This window comes from Podarcis cretensis, assembly GCF_951804945.1.
Source record: "Podarcis cretensis genome assembly, chromosome: 7".
Taxonomy (NCBI): Eukaryota; Metazoa; Chordata; class Lepidosauria; order Squamata; family Lacertidae; genus Podarcis; species Podarcis cretensis.
In genome coordinates, this window is record NC_137176.1 from 31,256,637 (window position 1) to 31,283,710 (window position 27,074).

At 40.7% G+C, this 27,074-nt stretch overlaps 1 protein-coding gene across 19 annotated transcripts in view; it reads left to right on the forward strand.

Moving 5' to 3' along the window:
- Positions 1-27,074, forward strand: part of ATXN1 (ataxin 1) — a 224,714-nt gene that overhangs the window by 23,581 nt on the left and 174,059 nt on the right. For 13 of the 19 annotated variants that reach the window (XM_079983278.1, XM_079983281.1, XM_079983279.1 and 10 more), the window contains one exon: positions 21,783-21,869. The exons of 3 other annotated variants lie outside the window; for them this stretch is intronic. The gene's annotated coding sequence lies outside the window, so the exon portion shown is untranslated. The remainder of the gene's footprint in view (positions 1-21,782; positions 21,870-27,074) is intronic. 3 more of the 19 variants (XM_079983280.1, XM_079983267.1, XM_079983282.1) reach the window with 1 other exon arrangement.

The window sequence follows — 27,074 nt, forward strand, 5'->3', positions numbered from 1 at the left end:
TGCATCCTAACCTATTCCACTGGGTGGCTGTGAGGATAAACAGGAGAGGAAAGAATCTTGGATGATCCTTTGAGCTTGGAGGAAAGAATGTAGTTGATGATGATAATTTAGGCAAATGGCTTAGTGCTTTGCTTTACACTTGTTGTTCAGAGAAGATTCTGTGTGAGATACTGGGCATTTTGGCAACGTGTGATGCCTAACAAATTATATTGTATAATTTAGTTGACTTGGTTTTGTAGCTATTGCTTTCTTTTTGTAAATATTTACCAATGCAGCTTGTTTTCATGGAGTTGTTAAATGTATGTATGGTAAGTTAGAGAATACATATTTAAAATAGTGTTTTTTTATTTTTATTTTTGCAATTGTGGGGAAGATATCAGTGCCCCCTGCTGTCTGTTGGAGAGCAGCATTTGTTGTCCTTAGCAGCAATATTTTATTAATGTCTTTTACTTTCAATGTACAATACAGGAACCTGAAGGGGGAAGGAGGAAAACAATTTTGATTTTTTAAAAAATAGACCTGAAAGTATCAGAAGAATCAAATTCAAATTTGACTTCTGTGTAAATAGATAGTAATTAGAGGTGTGTGTTTTTAATGAGCTTTCTGCTGGATTATAAGAATAAATGTAGTACAGTGGTACCTCGGGTTAAGTACTTAATTCGTTCTGGAGGTCCGTTCTTAACCTGAAACTGTTCTTAACCTGAGGTACCACTTTAGCTAATGGGGCCTCCTGCTGCTGCCGTAGCACGATTTCTGTTTTCATCCTGAAGCAAAGTTCTTAACCCGAGGTACTATTTCTGGGTTAGCAGAGTCTGTAACCTGAAGTGTATGTAACCTGAAGTGTATGTAACCTGAGGTACCACTGTAGTTGGGAGTGAAGAACTGACTGACAGTGATGGCTCTTGTTTGTTGAAATTTTGTACTTCATGACCTGATCATGAATAGTTTAACAATTGGGACATATTTGAGAACCTTATATTTATTTTATGAATTCAAAGCCTTTAGAGGCTAGATTTGGTTTATATGTTTCCCTACACTTTGTGATTTTGAAAAGTAAAATTAACCCACTTAGATAAAATAACTGACCAACTGTTCTCTGGGTATTTTGAGTCTTTGTTTTAGAGGTGAAGGCCATTTTATCCCAGGCACTTGTTTAATATTTGCTTTAGTTTTACGTCTGTTACAGCATTGTAATTTAACAACCTAAGAAGAAACCTGTTAGATCAGATCAAAAGGTCCACTTTTCTGTTTCCTACCATAGCCAACCAGATGCCTTTTGGAAGCCTACAACTAGGAATCAGGAATGCAATAGCCCTCCATCATTGTTGCCTCCTAGCAACTAGTTTTCACTGGCATGTGTCCCCTAAAAATGCATATTCCATAAAGCCATAATGACTAGTAGCCATAGACAGAGCAATCCTGCATTAATTTGTCTAATCCCCATCACCACATATTTAGGCTTTGAATTCTGTAATGTGTTATGTAAATTACTTTCTTTAGTCTGTCCTGAATCCACTTCCAATTGGTTTCATTAGATGACACCAAATTCTACTATTATATCAGAAGAATAACTTATTTCCACCCACTTTTTCTGCATCCTGCATAGTTTTATAAACCTTTAACCAATCTTTCCCCTCCCACCCGCACTCAACTTCTTCCTGAACTAAAAGTCCTAAACATCACAGCATTTCTTTATTCCAGCCCCCTAATCACATTTTCTGCCCTTCTTTCAACTCTTCAATAAGGTTTATGAAATGGTATGATCAGAACCAAACAGTATTCCAGTTTTGGCTGCATCAAATATTTGTATAAGAGCATTATGATACTGTAAGTTATATTTTCACCTCCTTTTCCTATAATCACTACCATCAAACTGTCTTCCTGCATAGCTGCCACACATTGCTGACCACAGTGACATATTTGCATGGGCAGATCTTTGTTGAGTATCACAGTCCTGGCTGCAATTAATTACATCTTCACTCTTGCCTTCTTGTACCCCTATATTTCAATTACCCACTTCTGGAAATCTAGTAGCCAAGATCTGGGTTCTTACCTATTGGGTCTAGGCTTAGTTATGGCATAGAGATAAACCCCTAACCCCTGTTGTTGTTGTTGTTGTTGTTGTTGTTGTTGTTGTTGTTGTTACAGTAATGAAATGTTATATTTAGTATTTCAGCAAATTAATATAGCTGCCCAGCAAGAAATATCACCTAGACAGCTTACAAGCAAACAAAACAATGCTAAAAAAATTACAATATATCACAATTAAAATCAGCAAAAAACAATGAAAGCAAAAAAGTAAATAAATATGGAGCTGGCATATTAGCTGAAGTTAATAAAAGGTGCTTTTGGCCACAGATCCTCCTTGAGTTTCTAATGACAATGCTGGATCCAAAAGCCCTCCTCCCCTGCCAATCTGTAAACTGGAATATTTAGGAGAAGTGTAACTCCTTCCAGAACCGGTTGAATGCTGGTCTCTTAGAACCACCCACCAGCAGTACCACAGTCTTGTCTGGATTGATTCTCAGTTTGTTCATTTTTGTTTTTAAATAACTTTTTATTGGGTTTTATAGACAAGGATCCTAAGAATAATAAATGATACAAACATAGGCGCCACTCTGCAAAGAACAATGGGGAGGCCGGCAGCATGTGCCTTCAACCCCTGATGTTACTGAAAGCCACTGAGCGGTCCAAAAGAACCAACACAGTCACACTTTTCTTGTCTCTCTCAAGTTAAAGATCATCTCATTGAGCAACCCAAGGCAGTTTCTATTCCAAGCCTGGGCCTGTGATTTGAAATGATTTCAGATAATATGCTTAATCCAGGAGTGACTGGAGTTTACCAGACACTCATAAAGTGGATAGGCCCTTGATAACTTCAGATTCTTCATAAGGTCTGTATGAATGATCCAGTGACCTGATTATGTGAATGATATTCTGCCATGCCCATAAATGTGTGCTGTGGAGGTCATATTAATGCCCCCCTGGAAATATTAAGAATTTAGATGTAGTGGTTTCTGTTGTGGGCAGAGTGGACCTAGGGGAAATTCTGCATGGTAACACACTGTGTTGGATTATTTCATACAACTGAATCTAAAGCTTATTCTCAACATGCCTCTTGTAGTTAAAAATGGTTAAAAATGGTGCACATCTAACCATATACAGTATTTTATTTTCTGATTAGGAGGCTCTAGTTCTCACATGTGGCTAAGGAGAAGCCCCTCCTCTTAGAAGTGGAGTTTCCTCTGCTTCAGAGAAATAATTACTTCTCAATTCCCATTTGATAATTCCCTCTTTATTTTCTGATGAGTTACTTAATAGTGACGGGATTGTTGAACAGACTGCCTTTAATCTGAGCTTCAGAAGCTTCTGAATGGAACCGGGGATATCATGCTATGTGTTTTTATGCTGTTTAGTCATGCCATGAGAATACTGAAACTGGTGGAAGGCAAGTAAACAGTTGATAACAGTGAATAATGCTATTAATGAGTGCCCCGTCTCTTAAATGAAAGCTGGCACTATGGATTTTGTTTTCCGTTTTGCCTGTGTGTTAAATAGGTGCCTTGTAAAATTCAGTATGTGAGGGCAATCTGGCTGTGACATCTGTCACCCCATTGATCTCCAGAGTTGATTCTGCTAAAAGCAGTCGCACTGCTTGTACATTTTAGAAATAAAAATGGTGCAATAATTGTAGCGCTGTACCCATCTGTGTGCACGTTCCCATCTCTCTTGTTTCTCTGCCCTTGAATAGTTGGAAAACTGGGATGTTTTGCAACATATTGGTTGCTTTGTGTTAGATCATTATAAAATATTACTTACTCCAGCATTTTGTAGTTTTCAGCAGTGCTTTATCCTTTGGTCCTTACATTTCTCTCCTCATTCCTGACAGTTATGGCCAGTCAGATTCATTTCTGCTTGAGGAGTGAATCATGGTTTTCAGGGTCTCTTATTGCATGCAAGCAGAGCAGAGAGCATGAGTTCAGCATTTTTATGACTATTTGCCAAGACAGTTAAAAAATAATAATCTGGTATGTTTTTGCAGTGCTTTCCTGTGAAAAAAAGTACAGATGTGGTGATTGGCTAAAAAAAGAAAGATGGGTTTTTACATTTTTCTTGATCAGAAATAGTTTGACTACTCAATACAGACAAGAAGCATATTCTGTGAGTTGGCTTATACCGCATTGCATCATTTGACAGATCAGAAGTGTACAGCACAGATGGAAACTGATATTTTTTCTCAATTCTTAAGACTAAACTAGTGATCTAAACTGAAACCCAGTTAACACAAATTCCGTATAAACAGTCTGTTTTTAAGCAACCACCAACCTGGATGCATGAAACAACCTGGTGTAACCATGCTCACGGAAGCATTTATGGTGGGTAAGGGAGAAGTACCATCAACACAAACATTATTTCTGGTGGGGGCTTTTTTATTGGCACAAGTGCTATTTGGGTAGCTTGTGGCTGTGCTGCTTAGTTGTGCATGCACTCCTGGCAGGAGTTAAAAAATGAAACAAGATGGATGGATCGTGGATATGAGGCCTTTGTGATTCAAGAGCTTGTGCAAAAATGTTAACCAGATGTAGTTTACAGAAACATAATGGCTGTGCACAATAAATTGTGTGCTTTTGATAACTAAAATATCCCCCAGTATCAAAGTAAGTAGTGAGCCTTTAGTCTTTCCGAACATACAGAGCTCTGGAATTTCTAGAATAGGGCAAGCAACTTTCTTTTGTGTGTCTCCAACTCTCTTGTGGGGTAAGCTATACTGTGCATCTTTGAAAAGTGCAGGATAAGTAAATTAAAATGATTGGCTTGTATTATGTTTCCCTCCAGATAGCTATTAAGTTGAAGTCACGAATATGTTTTTAATAACAGAAATAGACATAGAAAAAGCATTTTTCTTACATTAAACAGAGCCAGACAATATACTCCCTTGTCAAAAATACAGCTTGTGTGGAATGTTATTTAGGAGAAAAGGAATGGGAGAGATGCAAACCAAGTGACACTTCACCAACATTTATAACAGCCAGGCATACTGGAAAGTGCTTAGAGCTTTTTAAAATAGCTTTTGCTTGCACGAGTATTCTAACAAGTAGTTTTGCATTGCATATGTTGTACCTACCAGAGCCTTATGCTCCTTATTTTTCTTAATGTGTTTTGTATATCTTTTTTTAAAAAAAGATACACTCATAGGCAGAAGTTAAATGCAGAAGCTAGATGAATTACTGCAGGTTCACACTGGTGAGTTATAAGGAACCATGCTTGTAAAGTGAGGTGAGGTTGTTGGAATGGCAAACCTCCACTTGAGCCAAGATCTCTGTTGGGAGTCAGGGCTGTGCTGGTTTGTAGGCAAAACAAATTAACCGCTGTTATGCTTGGTGACTTGAAAATAATTTATTCTCTGATAATGATGAGTATCTTTTCTTCTCTCTGGGCCACTAATATGGAGGATATTTCTGTTTAACTTGGCAAAACTATTCGAAGAAGGGATTGGGTGAAACATAAGGTCGTATCTCATTATCCTGTCCTCCCCTTTTCCACACTAGATATCTAATTGCTAATAACTTACTTTCCCTTGCTGATATGGACACTGTATACAGACATGATGAACAAATTCTGCTTTTTTCAGGGTCATTACTTTAGTAGAGTGGTGCAAGTGCGCGCACATATACATGACCTCGTCTGTGGCCCTGGGTTAACTGAAGGATTTGTAAAGCTGTCAGCATTTCTGCAGAACTGTAACTGCTTGCTTTCCTTATTAGCAATAAAGGAGTTCCAAGTCTGCATTTCATACGATTCGTCTTTCATTCCAGGAACCTTGCCACTCCCACTTTACTCATGGGAAAAGCTTTTTATATTTGCACGTACACATTCCTCTGAAACTTGCTGGGATTTTTAAAATGTTGCACATCCTTCCAGACTTTTTCTTTTCTTTTCTTTCTGTTCCAGTTTTCTTTTTTGTTCCACTTCTGTGGCTGCTAAGTACAACATGTCTTTTACCGTATGAGTGTTTTTTAAAACAACATCAGCAGCAACGACAACAACATGCATTCTGTCTCACTACCACATCAGCGAGTCATGCGTTTAATTCACTAGCAATTTGGAAGTTTGAAACCTAATTGGTTAAAACTTAGCTGGTGGGTGGGAAGCAACTCATGGTGGCCAAGTGTTCTGAGCAGTGGCTCTTATTCCAGAAGCAGCAACAATAGGCTTTCTTATGAAAAAACATGGACCATGAATGGTACAGCTATAGCATGGATGTTGAAAGAGGCAGAGGCAGCAGTAGTTTGTGGTACTCCCTGTGTAACAGGGGTGGAGAACTGGATCCAGCCTATGGCCCAGGTCCTTATCTCCCCCACGTACCCTCATGGGCCAACTTTGACAGGTGGACTTAGTATTATGATGCCAGGTGATGGAACATGAGATGATTCACACTTGTTATTCAAAGTGCAAAGTTATTCATGAGCGCTTAAAGCAGCCCCCTTTGAAGACCTGCTACCAGAGCCAATCATCTGATTGGTTCTAGGAATGCGTCTTCAAAGAGGTTCCCTGGGACCACTGACCAGCTGATTGACAGTTAGTCCTTTTGAAGGGGGGAAATGTTCCTAAAACCAGAGCATTTTCTTCTCAGAGTAAGCAGGTTGCATTTAACATACTCCCTCCAGTTGAATACAAATTTCTTTCTCCAGCCCCCTTGGCTGCACTAGAGAACCTTGAAAACTCTCCAATGTTGCCATTCCCAGCTGATTGTTGGTATTTTGGCTGTTCTGGGCTCTCTTCACACCCTGACAACCAGCTGCTTGTGGGGGGGAGGAGTGGAACCAGGCAGCAGAAAAATCTGGAAGCAGCTACAGGTATCCTAGTTGCTTCTTTCTGATGTTTTCCAGACTGAGGGTGTATAGGCATTAGAGCTATGTGACAGGCAGAGGCATAGGATTGGTTCTCCTGGATCATGTGACTGCCAAACTCAGAGGGGTTATTCTGGTAGGTGGTGGTTTCTCTGATGTGAAATCTCTTCTCTTGGCCGAGCTGCCACTTTTCCCTGCCCCACATCTGACATAATTTATGGCATCAGGTGTAGGGCAGATGAGTCTGGCTTTGCCAAAATGGCCTGATGGGCATAATTAGGCCCATGGACCAGAGGTTTTCCCTATCGCTGCTGACACAAGAATAGGAGGGCATTGGACCTTAGTGTAGTCATTGCCAGGCCTTAGGGCAATCACTGCCTCTTAGCTTAACCTCACTGGGTGGTTGTTAGGCTTAACATCAGAAGTGGGAGCCAAGCATGTACATCACCTTGAACTTCTTGGAGGAAAAGTGGAATATTAATGCAAAATCAAAAACAGAGAAAAATTGGTTGCTATTTTAACATGTGCAGTTGGGCTACAGTTAGCACCAAGGACATGAAGCATCTGAACTCTTGCTGAATTACATCCCAGTGGCTAAATAGCAGAGAATGTATGCAGGGGATGGGGGAGTCCATAACTCACATGTTGCACAGTGGAGGAACATGGCAGAGTACAGTGAGGCTCGGCAGTTCAGGGAACTCAGCAGATAGCAGAAAGATCTGGATGCAGCAAGAATCAGCCTTGTGATTTCTAAACTCAGGCTTGTTGCTGTTTCTGGTTGGTGGCATTTTTGCCTGGTCTGAAATGCTATATAGTGTCCTAATGGTTCATGGTATAGGACAATGCTGGATTGCATCTTCTTGCCTGTTTAGCGTTCACTTTTCCATTTAAACCAAAATGCACAAAAACAGAGTAGTTAACAAAAATGCTTTTTCAGGGAAATAATTAATTGATTTCAGTAAGACTTGTTTGCAAATTCTGCATTTAAAAGCCCAGGATAACGTGATGCAGAAGCTGGCGTCTTTGTGCTAAAGCTGAGCAACTTCAGTTCAACCACTGGCAGCTTGCAGTAAGGTCACTCTTGTGTGGCCTTAGTTTCCCTTCAGTAAAATGGAAATTGTTTTCTAGTTCTCAGGGTCATGGCGAGGGTAAGAAGGGAAGAAATGATGTAAAGAGTTTTGTACTTGTAAATTGCACGTGTCAAAATAGCAAGGATTTCTCATACATTTAAAAAGTCATTCTCAAAATTGGTTGCCGCAATTACTGCACACAATTACTACAAAATAGAAATTACTGGAGGAAAAGATCCTTTCCCAGTTTGTTTGCATTCTGCATTTGATAGCACTTTGTTTTGGTTTCACTTATTGCCTGTATTATACGTTTTCTCTGGGGAGGAAGAAATAAGACCTTGGCCTAGCCAATGGGTGTAATGCTGGAAAATACTTAAGGTTTTTAAAAAACATTATTAGTTACCATATCACTAGAGTCTCTCTTAAAGCCAGTGTCCTTTTAATCAGCAAACAGGCTTTATTGCATCTTCAAAATAATGAAAAATTGAGCAAAGTTTTTGAAGATGGGCATCTGGCAAAAGCGTCTGTATTTACATCTGCGAGTGGTTAGCAAAGTGTTTATGATATTTAAATAGCACAAGCCTTTTCTCACTTTTGTATTTTATTCTGGTGACCTGTTTCCTTGACAAATGGTCTTTTTCAGTAGTTTTGTCCCAGGTATTATGAAAATGTTTGGAAGATGTTTGTTACATAATTGAGAGCTGGAAGGGACATTAACTCCCTGACAGAAGCGAGAATACTCCCCAAAGCCTGTACCCTTGTCAAAAGACTATAGTTCATATCCTTGTTGTTGGCATCCATCTCTCTCTCTCTCTCTCTCTCTCTCTCTCTCTCTCTCTCTCTCTCTCCCCCCCCCCCCATGGAGTGCACCTCTGGGGGTTAAGTCAAGCCTCTGTGTTGGCAGCATCAACACATCTATGAGTTGCAAGCCAGGGCAGGGTGCATGAAGGCCCTGGTCTGACCAGACGACAAGACCCAGCTTCCCAGCTTCAGTGACGTCCAAAGGAAAGCACAATTTGCAGCTGCACATGGCTTTGGGGGACAAACAGCAGACTTTACCCCGCACACTCCGACCTACATGAGTGGAGCCTGGAAAGCAGATCTGAGTGAGGACTTCTGCTCAGGTCTGCTCCTAGGGTTTATTAAGGGGCCCAGGCATGCTTACCCTCACCCACAGGACCAGGCAGGATTTTTTTTAAACTAACTGATGGAATGGCCATAGTCCATGACTTGCTTGTTTTTGTCTACCTCATAGCAAAATTGTAATGCTGCATTTATCCTATGTCACAGCTTTGTAAGGGCAGAAGGGGCACTGGGCTGGATCCGTAGAAGGGATGGAACAGAAAGACAACCGGCCCCATCTCAAGGAGAGTTCTCTTTATGGAAACATGGAGGACCGTGCTCTCTGACCAGAAGGCTAGCTTGGGGGCTGATGGGCCATAGTGCCCCCTACCATGTTGTCTCTAAGGGTTCCCCTGAAAATAGTTCATGCCATAGGTAAAGTTAAAGGGACCCCTGACCATTAGGCCCGTCATGACCGACTCTGGGGTTGCGGCGCTCATCTCGCTTTATTGGCCGAGTCATGTGGCCAGCATGACAAAGCCGCTTCTGGCGAACCAGAGCAGCACACGGAAACGCCATTTACCTTCCTGCCGGAGCAGTACCTGTTTATCTACTTGCACTTTGCTGTGCTTTCGAACTGCTAGGTTGGCAGGAGCAGGGACCGAGCAATGGGAGCTCACCCCGTCTTTGTGATCCGAACCGCCGGCCTTCTGATCAGCAAGTCTTATGCTCTGTGGTTTAACCCACAGCGCCACCCACATCAGTTCATTTCATAGTGGACCCTAAACATTAGACATTCCCCTTTTGGTATGACAGTGTATTGACCAGCACTTGGGCTGCTTGATTATTGGATCCATGCCAAACTTGTTTCTCTTTAATCAGTCCATCACACTGTGGCCTTATTCCATCCCAGATATGTCTCACGTTTGTCTTGTTCTGCTTCCCACCCCTTTGTTCACTGTGTATGCCTGCAAGTGCACCCAAGTTCTGTCTGCTGTTTTCTTACCATTTTTGTTGCCTTCCAGGACTGTCCTCTCTCCCCATCCCCCAATTTTTTTTTATTCGCCTTGAAGTGTGGTGACCCGATTTGGACACTGTTCCCCATAGTAAATAAATTGGAAGGAATTCCTAAGTGGTGGCAGCCAGAGGACTAGCAAAGAACAGGTCTGTTATAGTGCTTTTCTTTTCTTTCCAACCTAGAAAATGAAGTAGAAAGCAATAGAAGGAGCCACAGGCAGGGGTGCTTTGCTACTTATGGTCTATGTTGCATGCAGATGTGCTTCCTTACTGCAAAGCAGCATCAGGTCAGCCTAACCCCTTAGGGAAACAGTGGGGTGTGCGGGATGTGCTTAAACATTTCCCTTTCAGCTGCCTCCTCAATTTTAGGTCTCCCAAACTGCTTTTTCCCATCTAGAGTGTCCCAGTTGCGTGTTTACTTTGCAAACACACATCTAGAAGAAAATTATGAGGGGGGAAAGTCCACCCTTTTTTCAATCTGTTACAAATTGCCTCTGACCATTGGGATTTGAATACACACAAATGCTTTTTCCTGTTTGACTCTCAGTAGCTTGGTTAGGGACAGCTGCGGTTATTTGCAATAGGCAAGCCGCTGACTTAAAGCCACGCCTTCCATTTCTCCAGGTGTTTAGGCTCCTGTCATAGGTCTTGCTTGTATCCAAGGAGGCTGTCTGCTTTTGCAGCGGGGGCAACCTGTTCTTCCCCCAGCAGCCCTCTGCAGGCCCTCATAGTCCACCCCAGGACACTGGAGGATTCTTTGGAGCAGATTTTGCAGGTGCACTGATTGAAGACAAGGCGGTGAAGTCCCGCCACATGAGCCGGGGCAGCCCATCAATAAGGCACAATGAAACCATTTGCCACTGGTGGCAGATCTGACCGCTGCCATTGTGCCACTGCCAGCCCTGCCAAGGCTTCTCCCATGATGCAGCCACTGTGCCGCTGCCATTGTGCCCTCACTACTGCTGCTGTGCTGTGGGCACAGCCACAGGCGATGTTGCGGTGGTGGGGCTGGTGGCAACATTGGGGCAGGTGGGGGTTCAGATCTGCCCGATGTGGGTGCGGGGGCAGCATCAGGGCGGTTTCCCAACAGCAGCCCTGACATGAACAATGTTGCATTCCTTACATTAATTTTTTATTTTTATTTCTCTGTTCCGCCTCCCCCCCAGTCTAAATACTATTTTAGGGCCACTTCTGTTCCTTTGCTTTGTTTCTTTCCGATATAAACTGCCTTGTGGCTACTTGTCTATATAGGTTTTACAAGCATAAGGTTCTCTATGCAAAAGGAAATGTATGTCTACGGAACATGTAAGTGCACTGTATGCATGTTAGCTTATTTGTTCAAGTATGTAGTCAGGTCATAGACAGAAGTGAAACAAAGGCCTGGATTGTTATATATCACCAGCTGACCAGCAGTATTGTTTGAGATTGTGCAGCATCCTGGGATAGTACCTTAAAATATTATTTCACATTACATGCAAGTTCACTACCTGTGGAAAGAGTGCTGCTGAACTCATGAAGGCATTTTGTTCCACTTGTTTGTAGAGGAAGATACATGACATGTGAGGCGTGTCTTTTAAGATTTTGATCTGATATTTATGCAGGGATAGAAGAGATTAAATTTAACAAGGCAATGATTTCTGGGAAAGGAAATGTACTCTGCTACAGTGCATTTCAATTAATTGACTGTGATTTTATGTAAACTGTGCTATTTTTACTGTTGTTAGCTGCTCTGAGCCTGGCTTTGGCTGGGGAGGGTGGGATATAAATAAAATTTTATTACTATTATTGTTATTACTACTTTGGTTATTACGTCTCATTGATTACATAAACGTATACTCCGCTTTTCCCCTCAAAAAGGAGTTGCTTGAATCAACAGAAATATACAGTGTCCAAACCAAGGGAAGTAATAATACTGCTATATTCTGCCTTGGTCAGACCACACCTGGAGTACTGTGTCCAGTTCTAGGCACCACAGTTTAAGAAATAAATTGACAAGCTGAATTGTGTGCAGAGAAGGCGACCAAGCCTTATCAGGAACTGTTGAGGGCGTTGGGTATGTTGAGCCTGAAGAAGAGGAGAGTGAGAGGAGATGCAATAGCCACCTTCAAATATCTAAAGGGCTGTCACATGGAAGACAGTGTGATCTTGTTTCTCCTGCTGTTGGACAGTGGAAGGCCTCCCTTGGGAGGTGGTGGATTCTACTTCCTGGGAGGTTTTTAAGCAGAGGTTAGATGACCAGCTGTCATGGATGCTTTAGTTGAGGTTCCTGCATTTCAGGGGGCTGGACTAGATGACCCTCGGGTCCCTTCCAGCCGTACAATTCTGTGATGCTAGGGTGCAAAATACAAAACAAACATAAAAATGTGGTCCATTGTCAAAACACATTTACCAGACTGCAGCAGAATACAGAGAGCCGAAACTCCATTTGTGTATTTTTGATTCATCACATACTATTTATGCTGCTGTATTGAAAGCTTGTATAGATTTGTAGGAGAAAGCAAGCTCTCAGCTATACAACCACAGCACGTTACTATTAAGACACCCACATGTAATAAAAATAACAGCTCTAACTAAGCATGAGAACTTCATTTAAAAGGACTACATAGATAACCATATCTGTTGTGTATTAAATCTTAGTAAAATGTTAAAATTGAGTATGGGTTTTTTGGAGGGGAAATAATAATAATGAAGAAATTGCAACAAATAACTGCTTTTCCATAAAACATACAGGGATCTGATGGTTAAAATGGCTATCAAATGTAGTGTGAATATGAAACAAATATATCACCTTAAACACTCTAAATGCAACTGATATCCCAGTATGAATAGCACTCTATGAAAAGAATAAATATGTCTTGCAGCTGGGAACTAGAATAAACTGTTTCAAGGTGAAAGAAGAGCAGTATTATAAGGGTACACACAAAAGAAATTTTATACAGATGTTTTAAGAGCTGCTTTTTTCCAGTCAGGGTTGTTGAAATTGCAAGTCAGGAGCAACATTACCGCTTCACTGAAAATTGTTCCAAATACTTTAGATAGCACAGGAAATGTGTTCTCACATACTTGACATTTAAATATTAATACTAATACCAAAACCTTTTGACCACAAAGAAATGCTGGAGCAAGATTTGGAAAGGAGAACTTTTTGATTAGGTGAAGTACAGTGGTGCCCCGCAAGACGAACGCCTCGCAAGATGGAAAACCCGCTAGACGAAAGGGTTTTCCGTTTTGGAGGCGCTTCGCAAAACAAATTTCCCTATGGGCTTGCTTCGCAAGACGAAAATGTCTTGCGAGTTCCTGCGGGTTTCCCCCCCTTTCCCCCCCTTTTCCCCCCTTTTCCTAAGCCGCTAAGCCGCTTAACAGCTGATCGCTAAAAGCCGCTAATAGCGCTAATCCGCTAAGCTGTCAATGGGATTGCTTCGCAAGACGAAAAAACCGCTATACGAAGAGCCTCACGGAACGGATTAATTTCGTCTTGCGAGGCACCACTGTAGTATCATTTTATGACAGAGTTGTCTGTATTTTTGATCATTTTGTCACTTGAAGAAACTACAAAATATATAGTGAAACCATGAATTTGTTTGTGCCTCCTGCACCCTCAACTGGATATGCTTCTTTTGAAAAACGATGAATAAGCAGTAATCACCCCAACCAGTATTTTTCATTTGCTGTTATCTTTCATTTGCTGTTATCTACAAAGAGGTTTGTAGACTTTTCATATACCATTTTTGAGATGGGTGTGGTTAAAAGATGCCTTCCCCGAAGATGCTTCTCTGGTTGCATTTCTCTAATGTTTTTCTTTGGGCAATGATAATTGAAGAAGGGAAGGAGTGACAAGTACTTTCTTCCCTTCTATAATTTATTATTTCCTTTGCAGAATTACATGCTGCACTAAAAACAAACATCAGAAACATTGTACAATACAATTTCCTCAATGTAGTTTTAAAAAAGACGGGGGGGGGGGGGTTGCTGCTTGGCAGCCAGCTGAAAGCTTGCTTTGGGGTGGTTTTCCTGAAATCTGGGTGCCTGTAGCCTCCAGTCATTATAATGGCATGACTATTGCCACAGCCAATCAGGAAAGGGGAGGGGAAACATGATGAGATGGCTGGAAACATTGGATGGCATTCAACTATGTTTTACTGAGTGACTCCGTTGAAACAAATGGAACTAACTTGGTCATTTTCATTACCCTTAATGGATCTACTCTGGTTAAAACTTAGTTGAATAGCTCTCACTATTTTGTTAGTTTTAAGCATTTGCCCCATGACACACACCAACTTCAGAGCATCAGGTTATTTGTAGTGGGAGAATACAGTACAGTACACTTATCAAAAATTGGAAAGCTTTCTCCATATATTCCAGTTTTCAAATAGTGTGTATGTGTGCCATAGGATATATTGCCCCTGATTAAAAGTACTGTAGTCACATGTTAAAAGATCTCAAACTTGGGATAGAATGTCCTTGTGAACTCAGTGCATATGGTAGTGACCATCCTTGCCTTGTGAAGAGGCCTCTAGCCTGGCCATAATGTATAATAGATGATGATGATGATGATAATATATAAAAATAATCTTAAATACATTTTCCTGTCCAATGAACTCCCTTATTTTATTTTGTCAAGCGGTTATCTAGTGGAAGCAAGGCCAGGCAGTGAGGTTACAATTCTAGTGATGACTGGGATATTTGGAAGGATATAGATGGAATATGTTTCTGTCCCTCCTAGTGATGTATACCAGACATCCATTCTAAACCATGACATAACCTCTTCATTCACTATGTGGTTTAGAGCAATATATTTGTTATTGTGCCTTTTGTCTGAAAAGGAAGCACAGGGAAGCTAACAACACAAAACAGTACAATAAAAATAGTAGTAAATAATACTTCTCTAACACCCATCAAAGGCCTGAGTGAGTAGGTGAGTTTTCAGATTGTATCTGGACATAGCCAGAGCGAGGGAAAATCAGATTTTACACAGAAGGGAATTCCATGGGGGTTCCTGCCACTGAGAATGCCCTGTCTCAATCTCGTATGACCATTCTCCTCTCCAGCACTGATGTAACTATGAACAGGACCTCTCACCCTCATGGCAAAGTCTGTCTTGGAAGATACTAGGGAAGATGCTACTTCAAGTATATAGGCCTCAAATCATTCAGGAGCACACATTACATTTGATGTGAAAGAGAGCATTGGCTCTCCAATCCCTATACCCCACTTCACAAGTGGGGCTGGCAATACTGTAGAGAAGCTGCATGTGGTTTGTAGACCCATCTGTATGGCTGGGGCTGGCCAGAATAATTTGCCATAGTTCAGTTGTTTTTGGTTGCATCCTCACAGCAGTTGTCATTTGTACTCCATTTATCCACTTGTACCCTTTTTCTCAGCTTTTCTCTGCTCCTTGCATAATACAGCATAGTACACTTTGGAGTAATTGAAAATATACTTGGTGATAATAACACAGGACTTTGCCACAAAGGCAAGAGGGCAGTGTTCCAACATTTTGTTGGAAATAACGTACTTGCTGAATGGAAAACTCCGTCACGGTGTTCAGTTGCGCCAGAAGCGGTTTAGTCATGCTGACCACATGACCTGGAAAACTGTCTGTGGACAAACGCCGGCTCCCTCGGTCTGAAGCGAGATGAGCTTCGCACCCCATAGTGGCCTTTGACTGGACTTAACCGTCCAGGGTTCCTTTACCTTTTATCTTTAGTTTGTCTCATCGTAACACTCAGCCAGATGATGAGTTGCTATAATTCTAATAGCAAAATTTGCTATTTCCTTTGCAAAATTTCCAATGTACTTCCCACCAGAATAACTTCACAAATGGTTGCATTTCCTGGCCTATTAATATTTTTCGTATTTTATGAAATTTTACTTCTTGAGACTATTGCATCCCAGTCAGTGAGAGGCATGCTGACAGAATTTCTACTGGACAAAGCTTTGATTATTGTCTTAAAAGTAGAAGATATGAATTGCTACTACAGATGTGAGTCAGAGGTAAGAGTCTAATTAGTTAGCATTTACTAATAGTAGCTATTCCTCTGTGGACTGCAGTGCACTAACAAGGCCTTAGCCATAAAGTAGCAACTGCTAGCTTGGATTAGATAATTCATAGACACAGATTAAAAAACCATAAGGAGACCATTATGATGTCTGAGCCTGGCATTGTAACAGCATAATGCAGGATATAGAACTTGGTAGTTACTCCTATATTGTCCTTGTAATTTCCAGTTGAGTTAAAATATATGTTCCAGTACTTGATTTGGAGATCCTGAGTTACAGATAATCCCTTGCCACCGTAGTCTAGGCAGATTGTTCTCCTGGCTAATTATTTTTTAGCATGAGTAACGAGCTCATGGTCTCACAGAAAGATCCCATCATACTAAAAACAAAAACAAAAACCTTAGAAGCTGGCATATTTAATAGAGTTTGTCTCTATCATTATAGAATGTTACAGCCTCTGCTGGCTGAATGAAATTCATTCTCAAACTTACGCAGCATTGTGTGAACTCAGTGGGAGCAGGCACAGGGTTCCGTATTCATGGAACAGAAAATCAGTCTTACGCAAAAGTGATCAAATTAAGAAAGAAAGCGAACAGGGCTTGTGACGGTTGGTAGCTGCAATGAATTAAAAATGGCTCTAGGTGTTTAATTTGGAAATCACTGACATAGGTTGTCATGATGGTTCCAAAATGTGGCACAGCCAAAATGCTGTAAATTTTGGAGTGGTACTTCAAAAGTTTTAAGTTCTGCTATTTTCTGTGTTTGTTAATGAATGTGTTGCAGGTCCTTCCCATGTATATATATATATATATCTCTGTGTTATTCTTTGTTTGCAAATCTATGGTATTTTCCTAGCATTTGCTTCCCCCATCTGTGTCTATTTTTAAAACTTACAATTCAATCTTGTAGTATAGAAGACTTTCATATTCCCAATCTGTTTCTTCCCCACCCCAAGGGCTGCTTCTGTGAAAGCATTTTTTTCTGAATGCCCACATCTGATGGCTTACACAATGGAATTAAGTAAAGAATTGGGGCCTAATAGATTTTGCTTTTGTGGGGAGTGGGAGTTTACTGCTCCAGGCAGCAGATTTTCACCGTTCGCAATACAGCTTTGTCCTGTCTGCTCAGAACTTTAAAGAACACGAAGTAAGTGCTTTTTCGGTGGTTACATCTATTCTGATACATGGAACAAGGTTTTTTCATATCATGATGAGAATTCGCTGTAAAAAATGTGTAATCTTAGCTAAGTAACTTCTGGATGGTTATATTGTCTTCTATATCCCAAGGTAAACAACACGATCAGTAACTTTCTAGCTAGTTATAGGGACAATTTATAAATGCATCGTGCTCTATGCCTTGTGCATTGCAAAGTAGTATCATTTTTCTTAATAGTATGTATTGAGGTCAAATTGGTGAAAAACAGGAGTGGTTAAATGTTAGGTGAGCTGTGTGAATGTTAACGGAACTAAAGTAATACTGAAACTATTGTGGGAGTAAAATGGTGGTGGCTTGGCAGATAACAAGAGAGAAGAAAACATTTTATTGGGCTATAAATGTATGAAAAAAAGTGTTTGCAACATTGAATGAAAAGTAATTGTAGCAAAATGTTGCTCAAGCTGAATTTTCAGTTTGCCCCAATCCTGCTTGCATTTGTAACTTCAGTAAAATGATAGTTCTTTATCTCTGAATGTTATCTCTGAATGTGATTAAAAGTATTTTCATACTCTTACGACATTTTTTATAGTTTTGAAAGCATTTTGCATATATGTAGTAACTGAATTTTGTATTTATTATGCAGTCATGTATCACATCTCTTAAAGTCACTGAAGTATTGTGCTACCATTATTTACAGGGTTTTTTTTAAGCACTTGTTTTTTTGGATATTTGCTTTTATGCAAAAGTTTATGTTAAAATTTGCAATAGCTTCCTTGCTCTTAGAACACTATTTTTTCTCTCTAGTTAGATAAAATTGTTCAACTTTCATAAACAAACAGCTCCTTCTACTTCAGAGATGAACCCAAAATGCTATCGAACCATTTTTGAGGAAGTTTATATCAGAATTTGCATTTTTACGTACTTCATAGGAAGTAGCCAAGTATATTAAATTGAAACTATTTACTGTTGATTTTGTGTGAATGTTCCAACATACAGTGGTACCTCGGGTTACAGACGCTTCAGGTTACAGACTCCGCTAACCCAGAAATAGTACCTCGGGCTAAGAACTTTGCTTCAGGATGAGAACAGAAATTGCGCGGCGGTGGTGTAGCAGCAGCGGGAGGCCCCATTACCTAAAGTGGTGTCTCAAGTTAAGAACAGTTTCAGGTTAAGAACGGACCTCCGGAACGAATTAAGTTCTTAACCCGAGGTACCACTGTATAGCCAGATCATAATCTGCCATATTGTGACTTTAGTGACTGAAAGTATGCATACACCTTAAGCCGCAATAAATCAAACAGTGCATTGTTGCTGGATCTCATGGGCTGAAACTGAGTGTCATACATCACAAAAATCAGCAAGGATGTTAGGGATTCCTAGGGCTTGTATTCTATAAATTCGATGATTTGAAGGTGTCAGAACAGATGCATCAGTAAACAAAAAACACCCAGCTCACCCTTTTTTACATATGATCCAGGTTCTTCAGATTCAGTGCTTACTCCCTTTCTGGTCATGGTGAGGGGTTTAATGTAGGTGACTCACTTCCATATACTGCTTAAGTGATGCGTTGGAACAAAGGCTTGCAGAGAAGTCTGGCCTGCTGAGAGGTCATCAGAGATTTTTCTGTAGCTCTGGAACTCCTCTTCCACGTAAGGCTTAAAGGTAAAGGGACCCCTGACCATTAGGTCCAGTCGTGGCCGACTCTGGGGTTGCGGCGCTCATCTCGCTTTATTGGCCGAGGGAGCCGGTCATGTGGCCAGCATGGCTAAGCCGCTTCTGGCTAACCAGAGCAGCGCACGGAAACACTGTTTACCTTCCTGCCGGAGCAGTACCTATTTATCTACTTGCACTTTGATGTGCTTTTGAACTGCTAGGTTGGCAGGAACAGGGACCCAGCAATGGGAGCTCACCCCGTCACGGGGATTCAAACCGCCGACCTTCTGATCAGCAAGTCCTAGGCTCTGTGGTTTAACCCACAGTGCCACCTGCATCCCTCCACATAAGGCTTGCCACAGACCAAGTCTGAAGGTCTTCTGGAAATGCAAGACCTTCTGTTGATGGCTGGGAATAAGTGAATGATTTCAACAGTGGGTGGGATCCAACTCATGAGTCCCTTCAGTGGAAGCGCACACAAGGAGTTACGCTGGTGCAACAGGGCTTTCCTCTATCTTCCGCCCCACACACAAGAAATGGGTTCTTGGGAGGTTGGGAGAACCCCAGGGTCAGCATATGGGGGAAGGAGAGAGAAAGAGCATTGAATTCCTCCCAGTATATTTAAAATATGCTTACCAGCTTAGGCTGGTGAGCTAGCCACCACCCTATATAGAAGCAGTCAGACGTCCCTCTGCTATTCATGCCCTGGCTACACCCAGACAAGATTAGTGTAACACACTTTTTGTGGGGAGTGCCCCTAAAGATGTTCAGAAGCATCAGTTGGTACAAGATATGGCAGCCAAGATGCTTATGGTGGTCAAGTGTTGGAAATGCATTACATTGATTTTACATTGCTGCACTGGCTATCTATTCGCTTCTGGCTTCAATTTAAAACCATACAGAAGCAGGTTACTTCAAGAGCCACCTATACCTGTAAGGACCTGCCCAGGCCTTAAGATCATCCACACAGGCCCTTCTTGCAGTCCTCACAATTAAGATTGGTCTTCATTGAAACAAAAGAAATGGGCTTTTCAGTGCTGATCCTATATCTATATCCTATATCTATGGAACTCCCTCTCAAGGGAGGTGCATGTGACTCCTTCTCTGTTTGCTTTTGCTTTTCATTTTAGTCTGGTATGAAATAGGAATTATTTTATGCTGCTGTTTTTGATTTAAATAATTGTTAAATGCAGGTGTTAAAATGTTTTTATGACACTGCTTGTAAGCTGCCATGGGGTAACTTTTGTTTTGAAAGGTAGCATATAAATCCTTAAAATGTATACTATGTAGATTTATAAAGACAGCCAATTTTTAAGTATGTTTACTGTTTCTTGGTGTCTGTTTTTATGATTCCATATGTGATTGGTTGCATATAAATAATGCATATGAATAAATGAAATATGTATCATTGTAGCTAAATATGCTAAAATGAGTTCTGAATGCATGTGACACAGCTTTATGCAGGCAAAATGAATGAAATAGCTGGGTGATTTCCTTCCTCCCGCCTCTCTCTGTGGAACAAAAAACAATTCTACATTTTGTAGAGATGCAAATTGAAACACATGACAGTACCTATACAGTATATAAATATAGTGCTTGAAAAGAGCTACAAAGCTGTTCTTTCGTAATAGAATCCAACGTGTTTACTAGTTTTTGAAAATGTGTGCACATCAAATAAATCTCCAGTATTTGGGCCAGAGTGTACCAGCATTATGCAAAGGGAAGATTAACAGCACTCAGTATAAAGCTATGATCCACTTTCCTCTTGATTCCCAGACTCTATCAACCAAATCAACAAAGAACTAAACTAGTGAAGAGGTCATGTTCTTTGCTTCATTTGCATCATTATAAGGGGAAAGTCTGTCATAATAGAAAATCTCACTGAATCTAGTGAATTATCTCTCAATTATGATAGCACATGTAGGAAGATTATAGTGGGAATAAAAACAGCCAGGATAGCAAGTGTGCCTCAATACAATGAAAGACAACACCAGATATTCCGCAGCTACTGATACAGTAGTTCTCTTCTAGGTCTGCTTCTGGTCATTTCAGTCTGTGCGCTCAAGTCTCTGACAACCCTCTGCTCTAAAGGGCCCAATTACCCTTAAGGACAGTCCTGTGTGCATGGCCTCAAATGACGCTCATCGGGACACCGTCACTATTTCTCCTGTATCCAAGGAGAGAGGTTATTGGTATTTGTCATTCTGCACATCCTTCCATTGGATGGGAATAAGATCAGTTGCCCCTGGGTTCAAGAAATAAATTCAGCACAACAGTTGCTTCTCTCTATCTTCTGGCATGAAGGCCGGAATGCAAGGAGGGAAGTGTGGCAGGAGAGGCAACAGCAAGGAGTGCCAGGGGTGGGTCATGTCTCAGGTGTGGAAGACTTGAACTCAAGCAGTGACTGCCTTGTGTTTTGAATTGTTTATTTTTAAATGTTTCTGGTTCTACATTGTCTTTATGGTGGTGTATTTTATTTTGTTGAGTTGCTTTGAGACATTTTATTTATTATAAAGTGACAGTTAAATGTAATAAATTATAAACATTATTTTTTATTATTAATAGAGCAAGTGAACCGGTAGGGAGCTTCAAAAGAAAAAGGATAAGGAGGTTTAAAAAGGAGCCTAAAATTAATGTGCAAATAATTTATGTAATAATATAATGTGCTCAATGTATTTTGGTATATTGCTGCCTTCATCACTGAGCGTGAACAAGAACTATATTAGGAGTGCTCAATAGTAAAATAATACCATTATATAAAAATAAACACATTACATCAAATAGCTAAGCAAACTATGTATACCCCCTAATCTTAAACCAATGAAAAGACTTGAAAACAAGAATTCTTATTAGAATTGGTGAGAGACCACTCCCTGATTTGATTTGATTTTAATGGCTTTTGTGTGTGCATCTGTTTGCCTGTCTACAATTTTGCATCTTCTCTATTTCATAAAGATATCTCTTTATTTCTCAGCAGAAAATCCTTGCACCCTGGTTGGATGTTTCAAGACTCAGTGGATTTTTACATCAAAGAAAAGTAGAAGATCTGTGCATTTATTAAGTAAGACTTTTTATGTTTAACTTTTTCTGCTTGTAGTCCATGACACGGAAATAAAAAAGAGCAACATGCTTGCATCTGATGTGTGCATTATAGCTTTGAAGCTCCAAAACAAGTACACAAGAAATGCTTTATTCTGTGGCCTTGTTTGCATGTCGCCATAAACCATGGTTTTTCATGCAGGGACAAATTGCATCCAATGTGCTCCTCCCTGCAACAGCTGGGAGGAAACAAACCATGTTCCTTGGTTTAGCGTTATGTCTGAATTTGTGACTGTGGTTTGTTTCACTTTAGGCAAACCATTGTGATAAAACAAGATTTCATAGGTGCCATATTAACTATGCAGTGGCGGAGCTTCATGCTCTGGCACCGGGGGGGGGGGGGGGCGGAGAGCAGGTGGGGCGGGGCTGGCATGCATCCTGGGAGTGGGGTGTGCCACCTGCGGGGACAGGGGGGGTGCCCAGTGCAGGCGGGGGGGCAGCCGCGATGGCACCCTGCTGGGATCGCTCTGCTGGAAACAGTGTGCTTCCCCCCCACTTCTCTTCCTCCGCCAGTGTGACCATGGGGTCATTTTAAGAAGTAGTTGGGCAAATACCTCCATAGAATCACTTAATCAGGTAGGGCTGATGTTTATCTGGATGTGGGGAATTTCTGTTTCACTTTTTTATTGAGATCAGATCATTTTCTGGTGAGATTTAGGCTTGCTGCAAAGGTGAGGTACCAGTTGGAATGGTCTGCCCTTGGAGGCAGATAGATCTGGATGAATTTCTGAGAGTCCTTCAAGGAGTTTCCACTTGGCATGGCTGGTGTCCCTATTAATGCCTTGGTCACTTTGTGGACTGTGGAGGTGGCTTTACCTAAAATGTGAAGGCCCCCTCCCTTGAAGCCTTTTGTCCCTGAAAAATTGCAAAAACTGGGGAAATGTTGGACTACGACGTGTGAAAGGATACAGAAGCTTGTTTCAATCCACGCAAACCTTCAGCTTTTAGAAGTCCATGGTAGATAAGATGGCAAATATGAAGAAGCAGAAACAGAAAGCAATAGCTCAGAAAATGAGACTGATAAAATTTTATGTAGCATTCATTGAGACCCCCTTTTTCTCAGTTCTTTTTTATGTCTGCTTGACAGTATGGAGAACTGAAGGAGACATAGGATTATATTAAGCGATAATCCTACTCAGAGTAAGACCTATTGAAGTTAATAGACATAAGGAACTAATTACTAATTTCAGTGGGTCTATTTTGAGTAGGACTTAGTTGATTACAGCCCATCATAATTTTCTGCTCCTTATAAAATGGCAAAAGGAAAGAGATGCTAGGTTCCTTGCAGTCTAGCAGCTTGTAGTTTCATTTGTAACAAAAAGTAAAGAGTTTGTAAATACTGACTGAAGAGATTGTATAAACATGATAATTTAATGGCAAACCAATTTATATATAATACATTTTATGTTCCTAAAGTAACAAAGTGACTTTTGCTCTGTAAAAGAGGCTAACAAGCAATTAAGTATTGCTTCAGTATCTGTATTTAAAATAAAAAAAAATAAAACAAAAAACAATATTTTCCTTCCTGTGTCTTCAAAATTTCCAGAAATTTCATCTTTAAGCTTAGGTGATTGACATGATCACTTCCAACTGCCTGTTTCCTTAAATAGAGCTTATTCAGCTCCTTTTGTTCATGAGAGAACTAGGGGTAAGAATCTGAAGGATAATGGGTGGAATGCAAGTGTAAAACTGTGGTTCATCAAATGCTGAATTTTGAGTGCCTATGCCAAAATCTCAGCAACGTACAATAACATAATTAAAAACATGAAATACAAAGAAATGCAGCATATAAAATAAGTGCAACGTAACAAACCAACAAAGTAATGAGATAATCCTTTCCTCAAACACAATTCCCATTGGATTGAGCAAATCCCATAGTAGCTAATCAAAGACATTAAAGGGGGGGGGTGTCTTTGCCTAGCATTGAAAAGATTGTCAAATGAGTACCAGACAGCACTCTTTGTAGAAAGCATCCTTTTCTTGCTAACCAGAGCAACTTGTTAAACTAATTTCAAAAATGGCCTGTTGCAAAAAGTGACTGCTGCTACAGCAGGCATAGGCAAACTCGGCCCTCCAGATGTTTTGGGACTACAACTCACATCATCCCTAGATATCAGGACCAGTGGTTAGGGATGATGGGAGTTGTAGTCCCAAAACATCTGGAGGGCCGAGTTTGCCTATGCCTGTGCTACAGGAACGGCAAATTGGAGGGCAGGTTTTTAGGGGTAGGATTTGTACATGTTTTAGAGGGGAGACTTACTTTGGCAGCACACTGCTTTTTAGGGATTTTTGTCCTCTCAGACTTCATATATTTTCCCTGCACAACGACCATTGGAATAATGCTGCACTGCAATATAATATTATTCTGATGGTGATTCTGGGGAGGTGGGGAGGATGACAGCCAACAATTTTCACCCAGAATCCTTCATTAAAACTATTAATGACGCAGCAACTTTCCAAGGGGCATCAAAATGAGGAGCAACAGCAGCAACTGAGAAGCAGCTTCTGATAATATCATTTGCAGCAGCAGCAAAATGAAATTTCAGAGGATGTTAAAGATTAAAATAAACCAAGTGTTGATGTGTTCAAAACAAGTTCTCCCTTAAAATTATTGCAAGTTTTTACCTTTCTTTCCTCCCGCCATTCAGATTTTGTGTAGAACATTAATTAAGCCAAATAATCTGTTTAGCCTTACTTTATATATGACCCAGACTGGATTACTGCGAAGTGTTTCACATTAGGTGCCTTGGAAGGCAGCTTAGTAACTTCTGTTGTGCAAAATGCAGCTTCTGTTCTGCAAAATGAAGCCCTTTTATCTAAAGGGCTGTCTGCACCCATATATATGACCCTGCTCACAATCGCCCACTAGTGAAATTGGCTGTATTGATCAGCAATGAGATAGTGCCTTTTGTTGTGGTGAACTCTGCAGTTGGGCAACTCTTCCTGTTAATGTTTGCCTGGATCCTTCAGTTCTGGAATGCAAAAAAACCTAGACGATCTGATTCCATTTTTTTCATGCAACTATTTGTATAAACTCAATGCTCCATATTCTACATGATTATATTTTGTTTTTATTTCTCTGTGTTGCTTTGTGAGGGCTTGGCCCTGAAAGCAGCAGATAAGAGGAATAAAATAATGCAGTGGTACCTTGGGTTACAGACGCTTCAAGTTACAGACGCTTCAGGTTACAGACTCCCCTAACCCAGAAATAGTACCGTGGGTTAAGAACTTTGCTTCAGGATGAAAACAGAAATTGTGCTCCAGTGGCACGGCGGCAGTGGGAGGCCCCATTAGCTAAAGTGGTGCTTCAGGTTAAGAACAGTTTCAGGTTAAGAACGGACCTCCGGAACGAATTAAGTTCTTAACCCGAGGTACCACTGTAAACTGATAAATAAGCCCTGAGTGCCAAGAGGAGCTATCATTTTTTTAAAAAAATCTTGTCTTTGGAGCATTGCTAGAGAAAAGTCACAATGTAGTTGCCTTTTTGTGCCAAAACCGTTTCTGTAAACTTGCCCCAAGTTCAAATATGAGGACTGTTTGGGTTGCTTTATGTACTTCATGTTGTTGCTTTGTTGTGATAAAAGAGAACTGTTTATTCAGAGATGAACCCTAATGTTTCACTGTTCTGAAATATGAATGGATGCAGTTGCTCTCTGGACTAAATATGAATGGATACTTGCTCTCTGGACTAAAAAAATACAACTGCTTGTGAGATATAAAGGCAAAATGAAAAACTTAGGGAGGAGCCAAGACGGCAGCTTACTGTTTGAATTGTTTATTTATTTTTGCAAGCTATTGACCCATTGACTTCCAGGCGGAGCCGAACCTAAACCCAATCTGGCTGCAGCTTTTATAGGGTCTCCAGAAATAAGTGTCATTGTGTACACCATTTCTAATGGGGCCTGTCCATACGTGATATGTTGCTGCTCAGGAGATAAAACTCCATACAGGAAAGGCTATGTATACTGTCACCCAGAGAATGGTATGTAGTGTGAGTTTTGCTGCAGGTAAATAGACTGAGAACTTAGAAACTGAAACTTTTATGTTTGTGAGATTGGTTGTGGAGGAGAACAAATTCTTCCATTGCTTCAAATGTAGTTAGGTCGTGCTCTTTTGTGGTTAATTATGAACCTATGCTTGCTATGCATATGAAGCAGATGCAGCAGATTGCTGATACTGTACTAGATATATTCATTTTCAACATAAAATGAATTATTTATATTACTTAGCCAGGGTATTGGTGACATAGCTGCTGTTTTCTGAGCTTATGGAGAATTTGAATTTCTTCTTCAAAACTCCCTAAATTATTTTATTAGTCCCTATTTTAATTCATTTTTAATGCACTAATCAATAGTAGCTTCACATTTATTGACAGGAATTTCTTGCCTATTGTTTATCATGGATAAAGAATATGAGATTTTATTGATCCAGTAAAAATTAGGACATAAATCACTATCTCTTTACTTTTCTGCTATATGCAGATGCACTACCCCTGTGGGGTTTTTCCATTATGGAAACACTGATGAGGCAAAATGTATAGCAGAAATGTGCTCAATCCTGTGGAGGCCTGGTACAGCAATGCTCAATATTTTCGAGAACATGCAAACTGAAGGTGGGTTGTTGTTGTTTTTGCCCTTGTTATGCAGATTGAGAAGTGGGTTTTGGACCAACATTAATAGGGAAGCCTGCTATTATTTCTTTATTCCTGGGTCTTCCTGTCACTTTTGCCTCTGCCTCCTTACTATATTGAACATTTAGATGTTAGCAATTGTGAATGTGTTACACAGGGCTGGCCCATCCATGAGGCAAGGTGAGATGCCTGCCTCAGGTGGCAGAATCCAGAGTGGCGGCATATCCATCCTCCCAGTGAATGCAGAATCTGCTGATTTGGTGGCAGCAACAGTTGCAGCATGCTTCCTGGAGGCCAGATCTACTCCCCCGCAATGTACAGCAGCCTCCTGGCCAATAGGATGCACTGCTGATCTCCTTCCTGGTGTTATATGGTTGAGGAAGAGAGCAAATGGTGGCCATGTTTTTCTTTTATTTCTCTGTAGTGGTGCAGCATAAAAATGCTAGTGCATTTGCAAAGCTAAGCAGGATCTGGTATGGTTTAAAATTGGATGGGGGACCCTATGTTGAGATTTCTGCATTTCAGGGGGTTGGACTA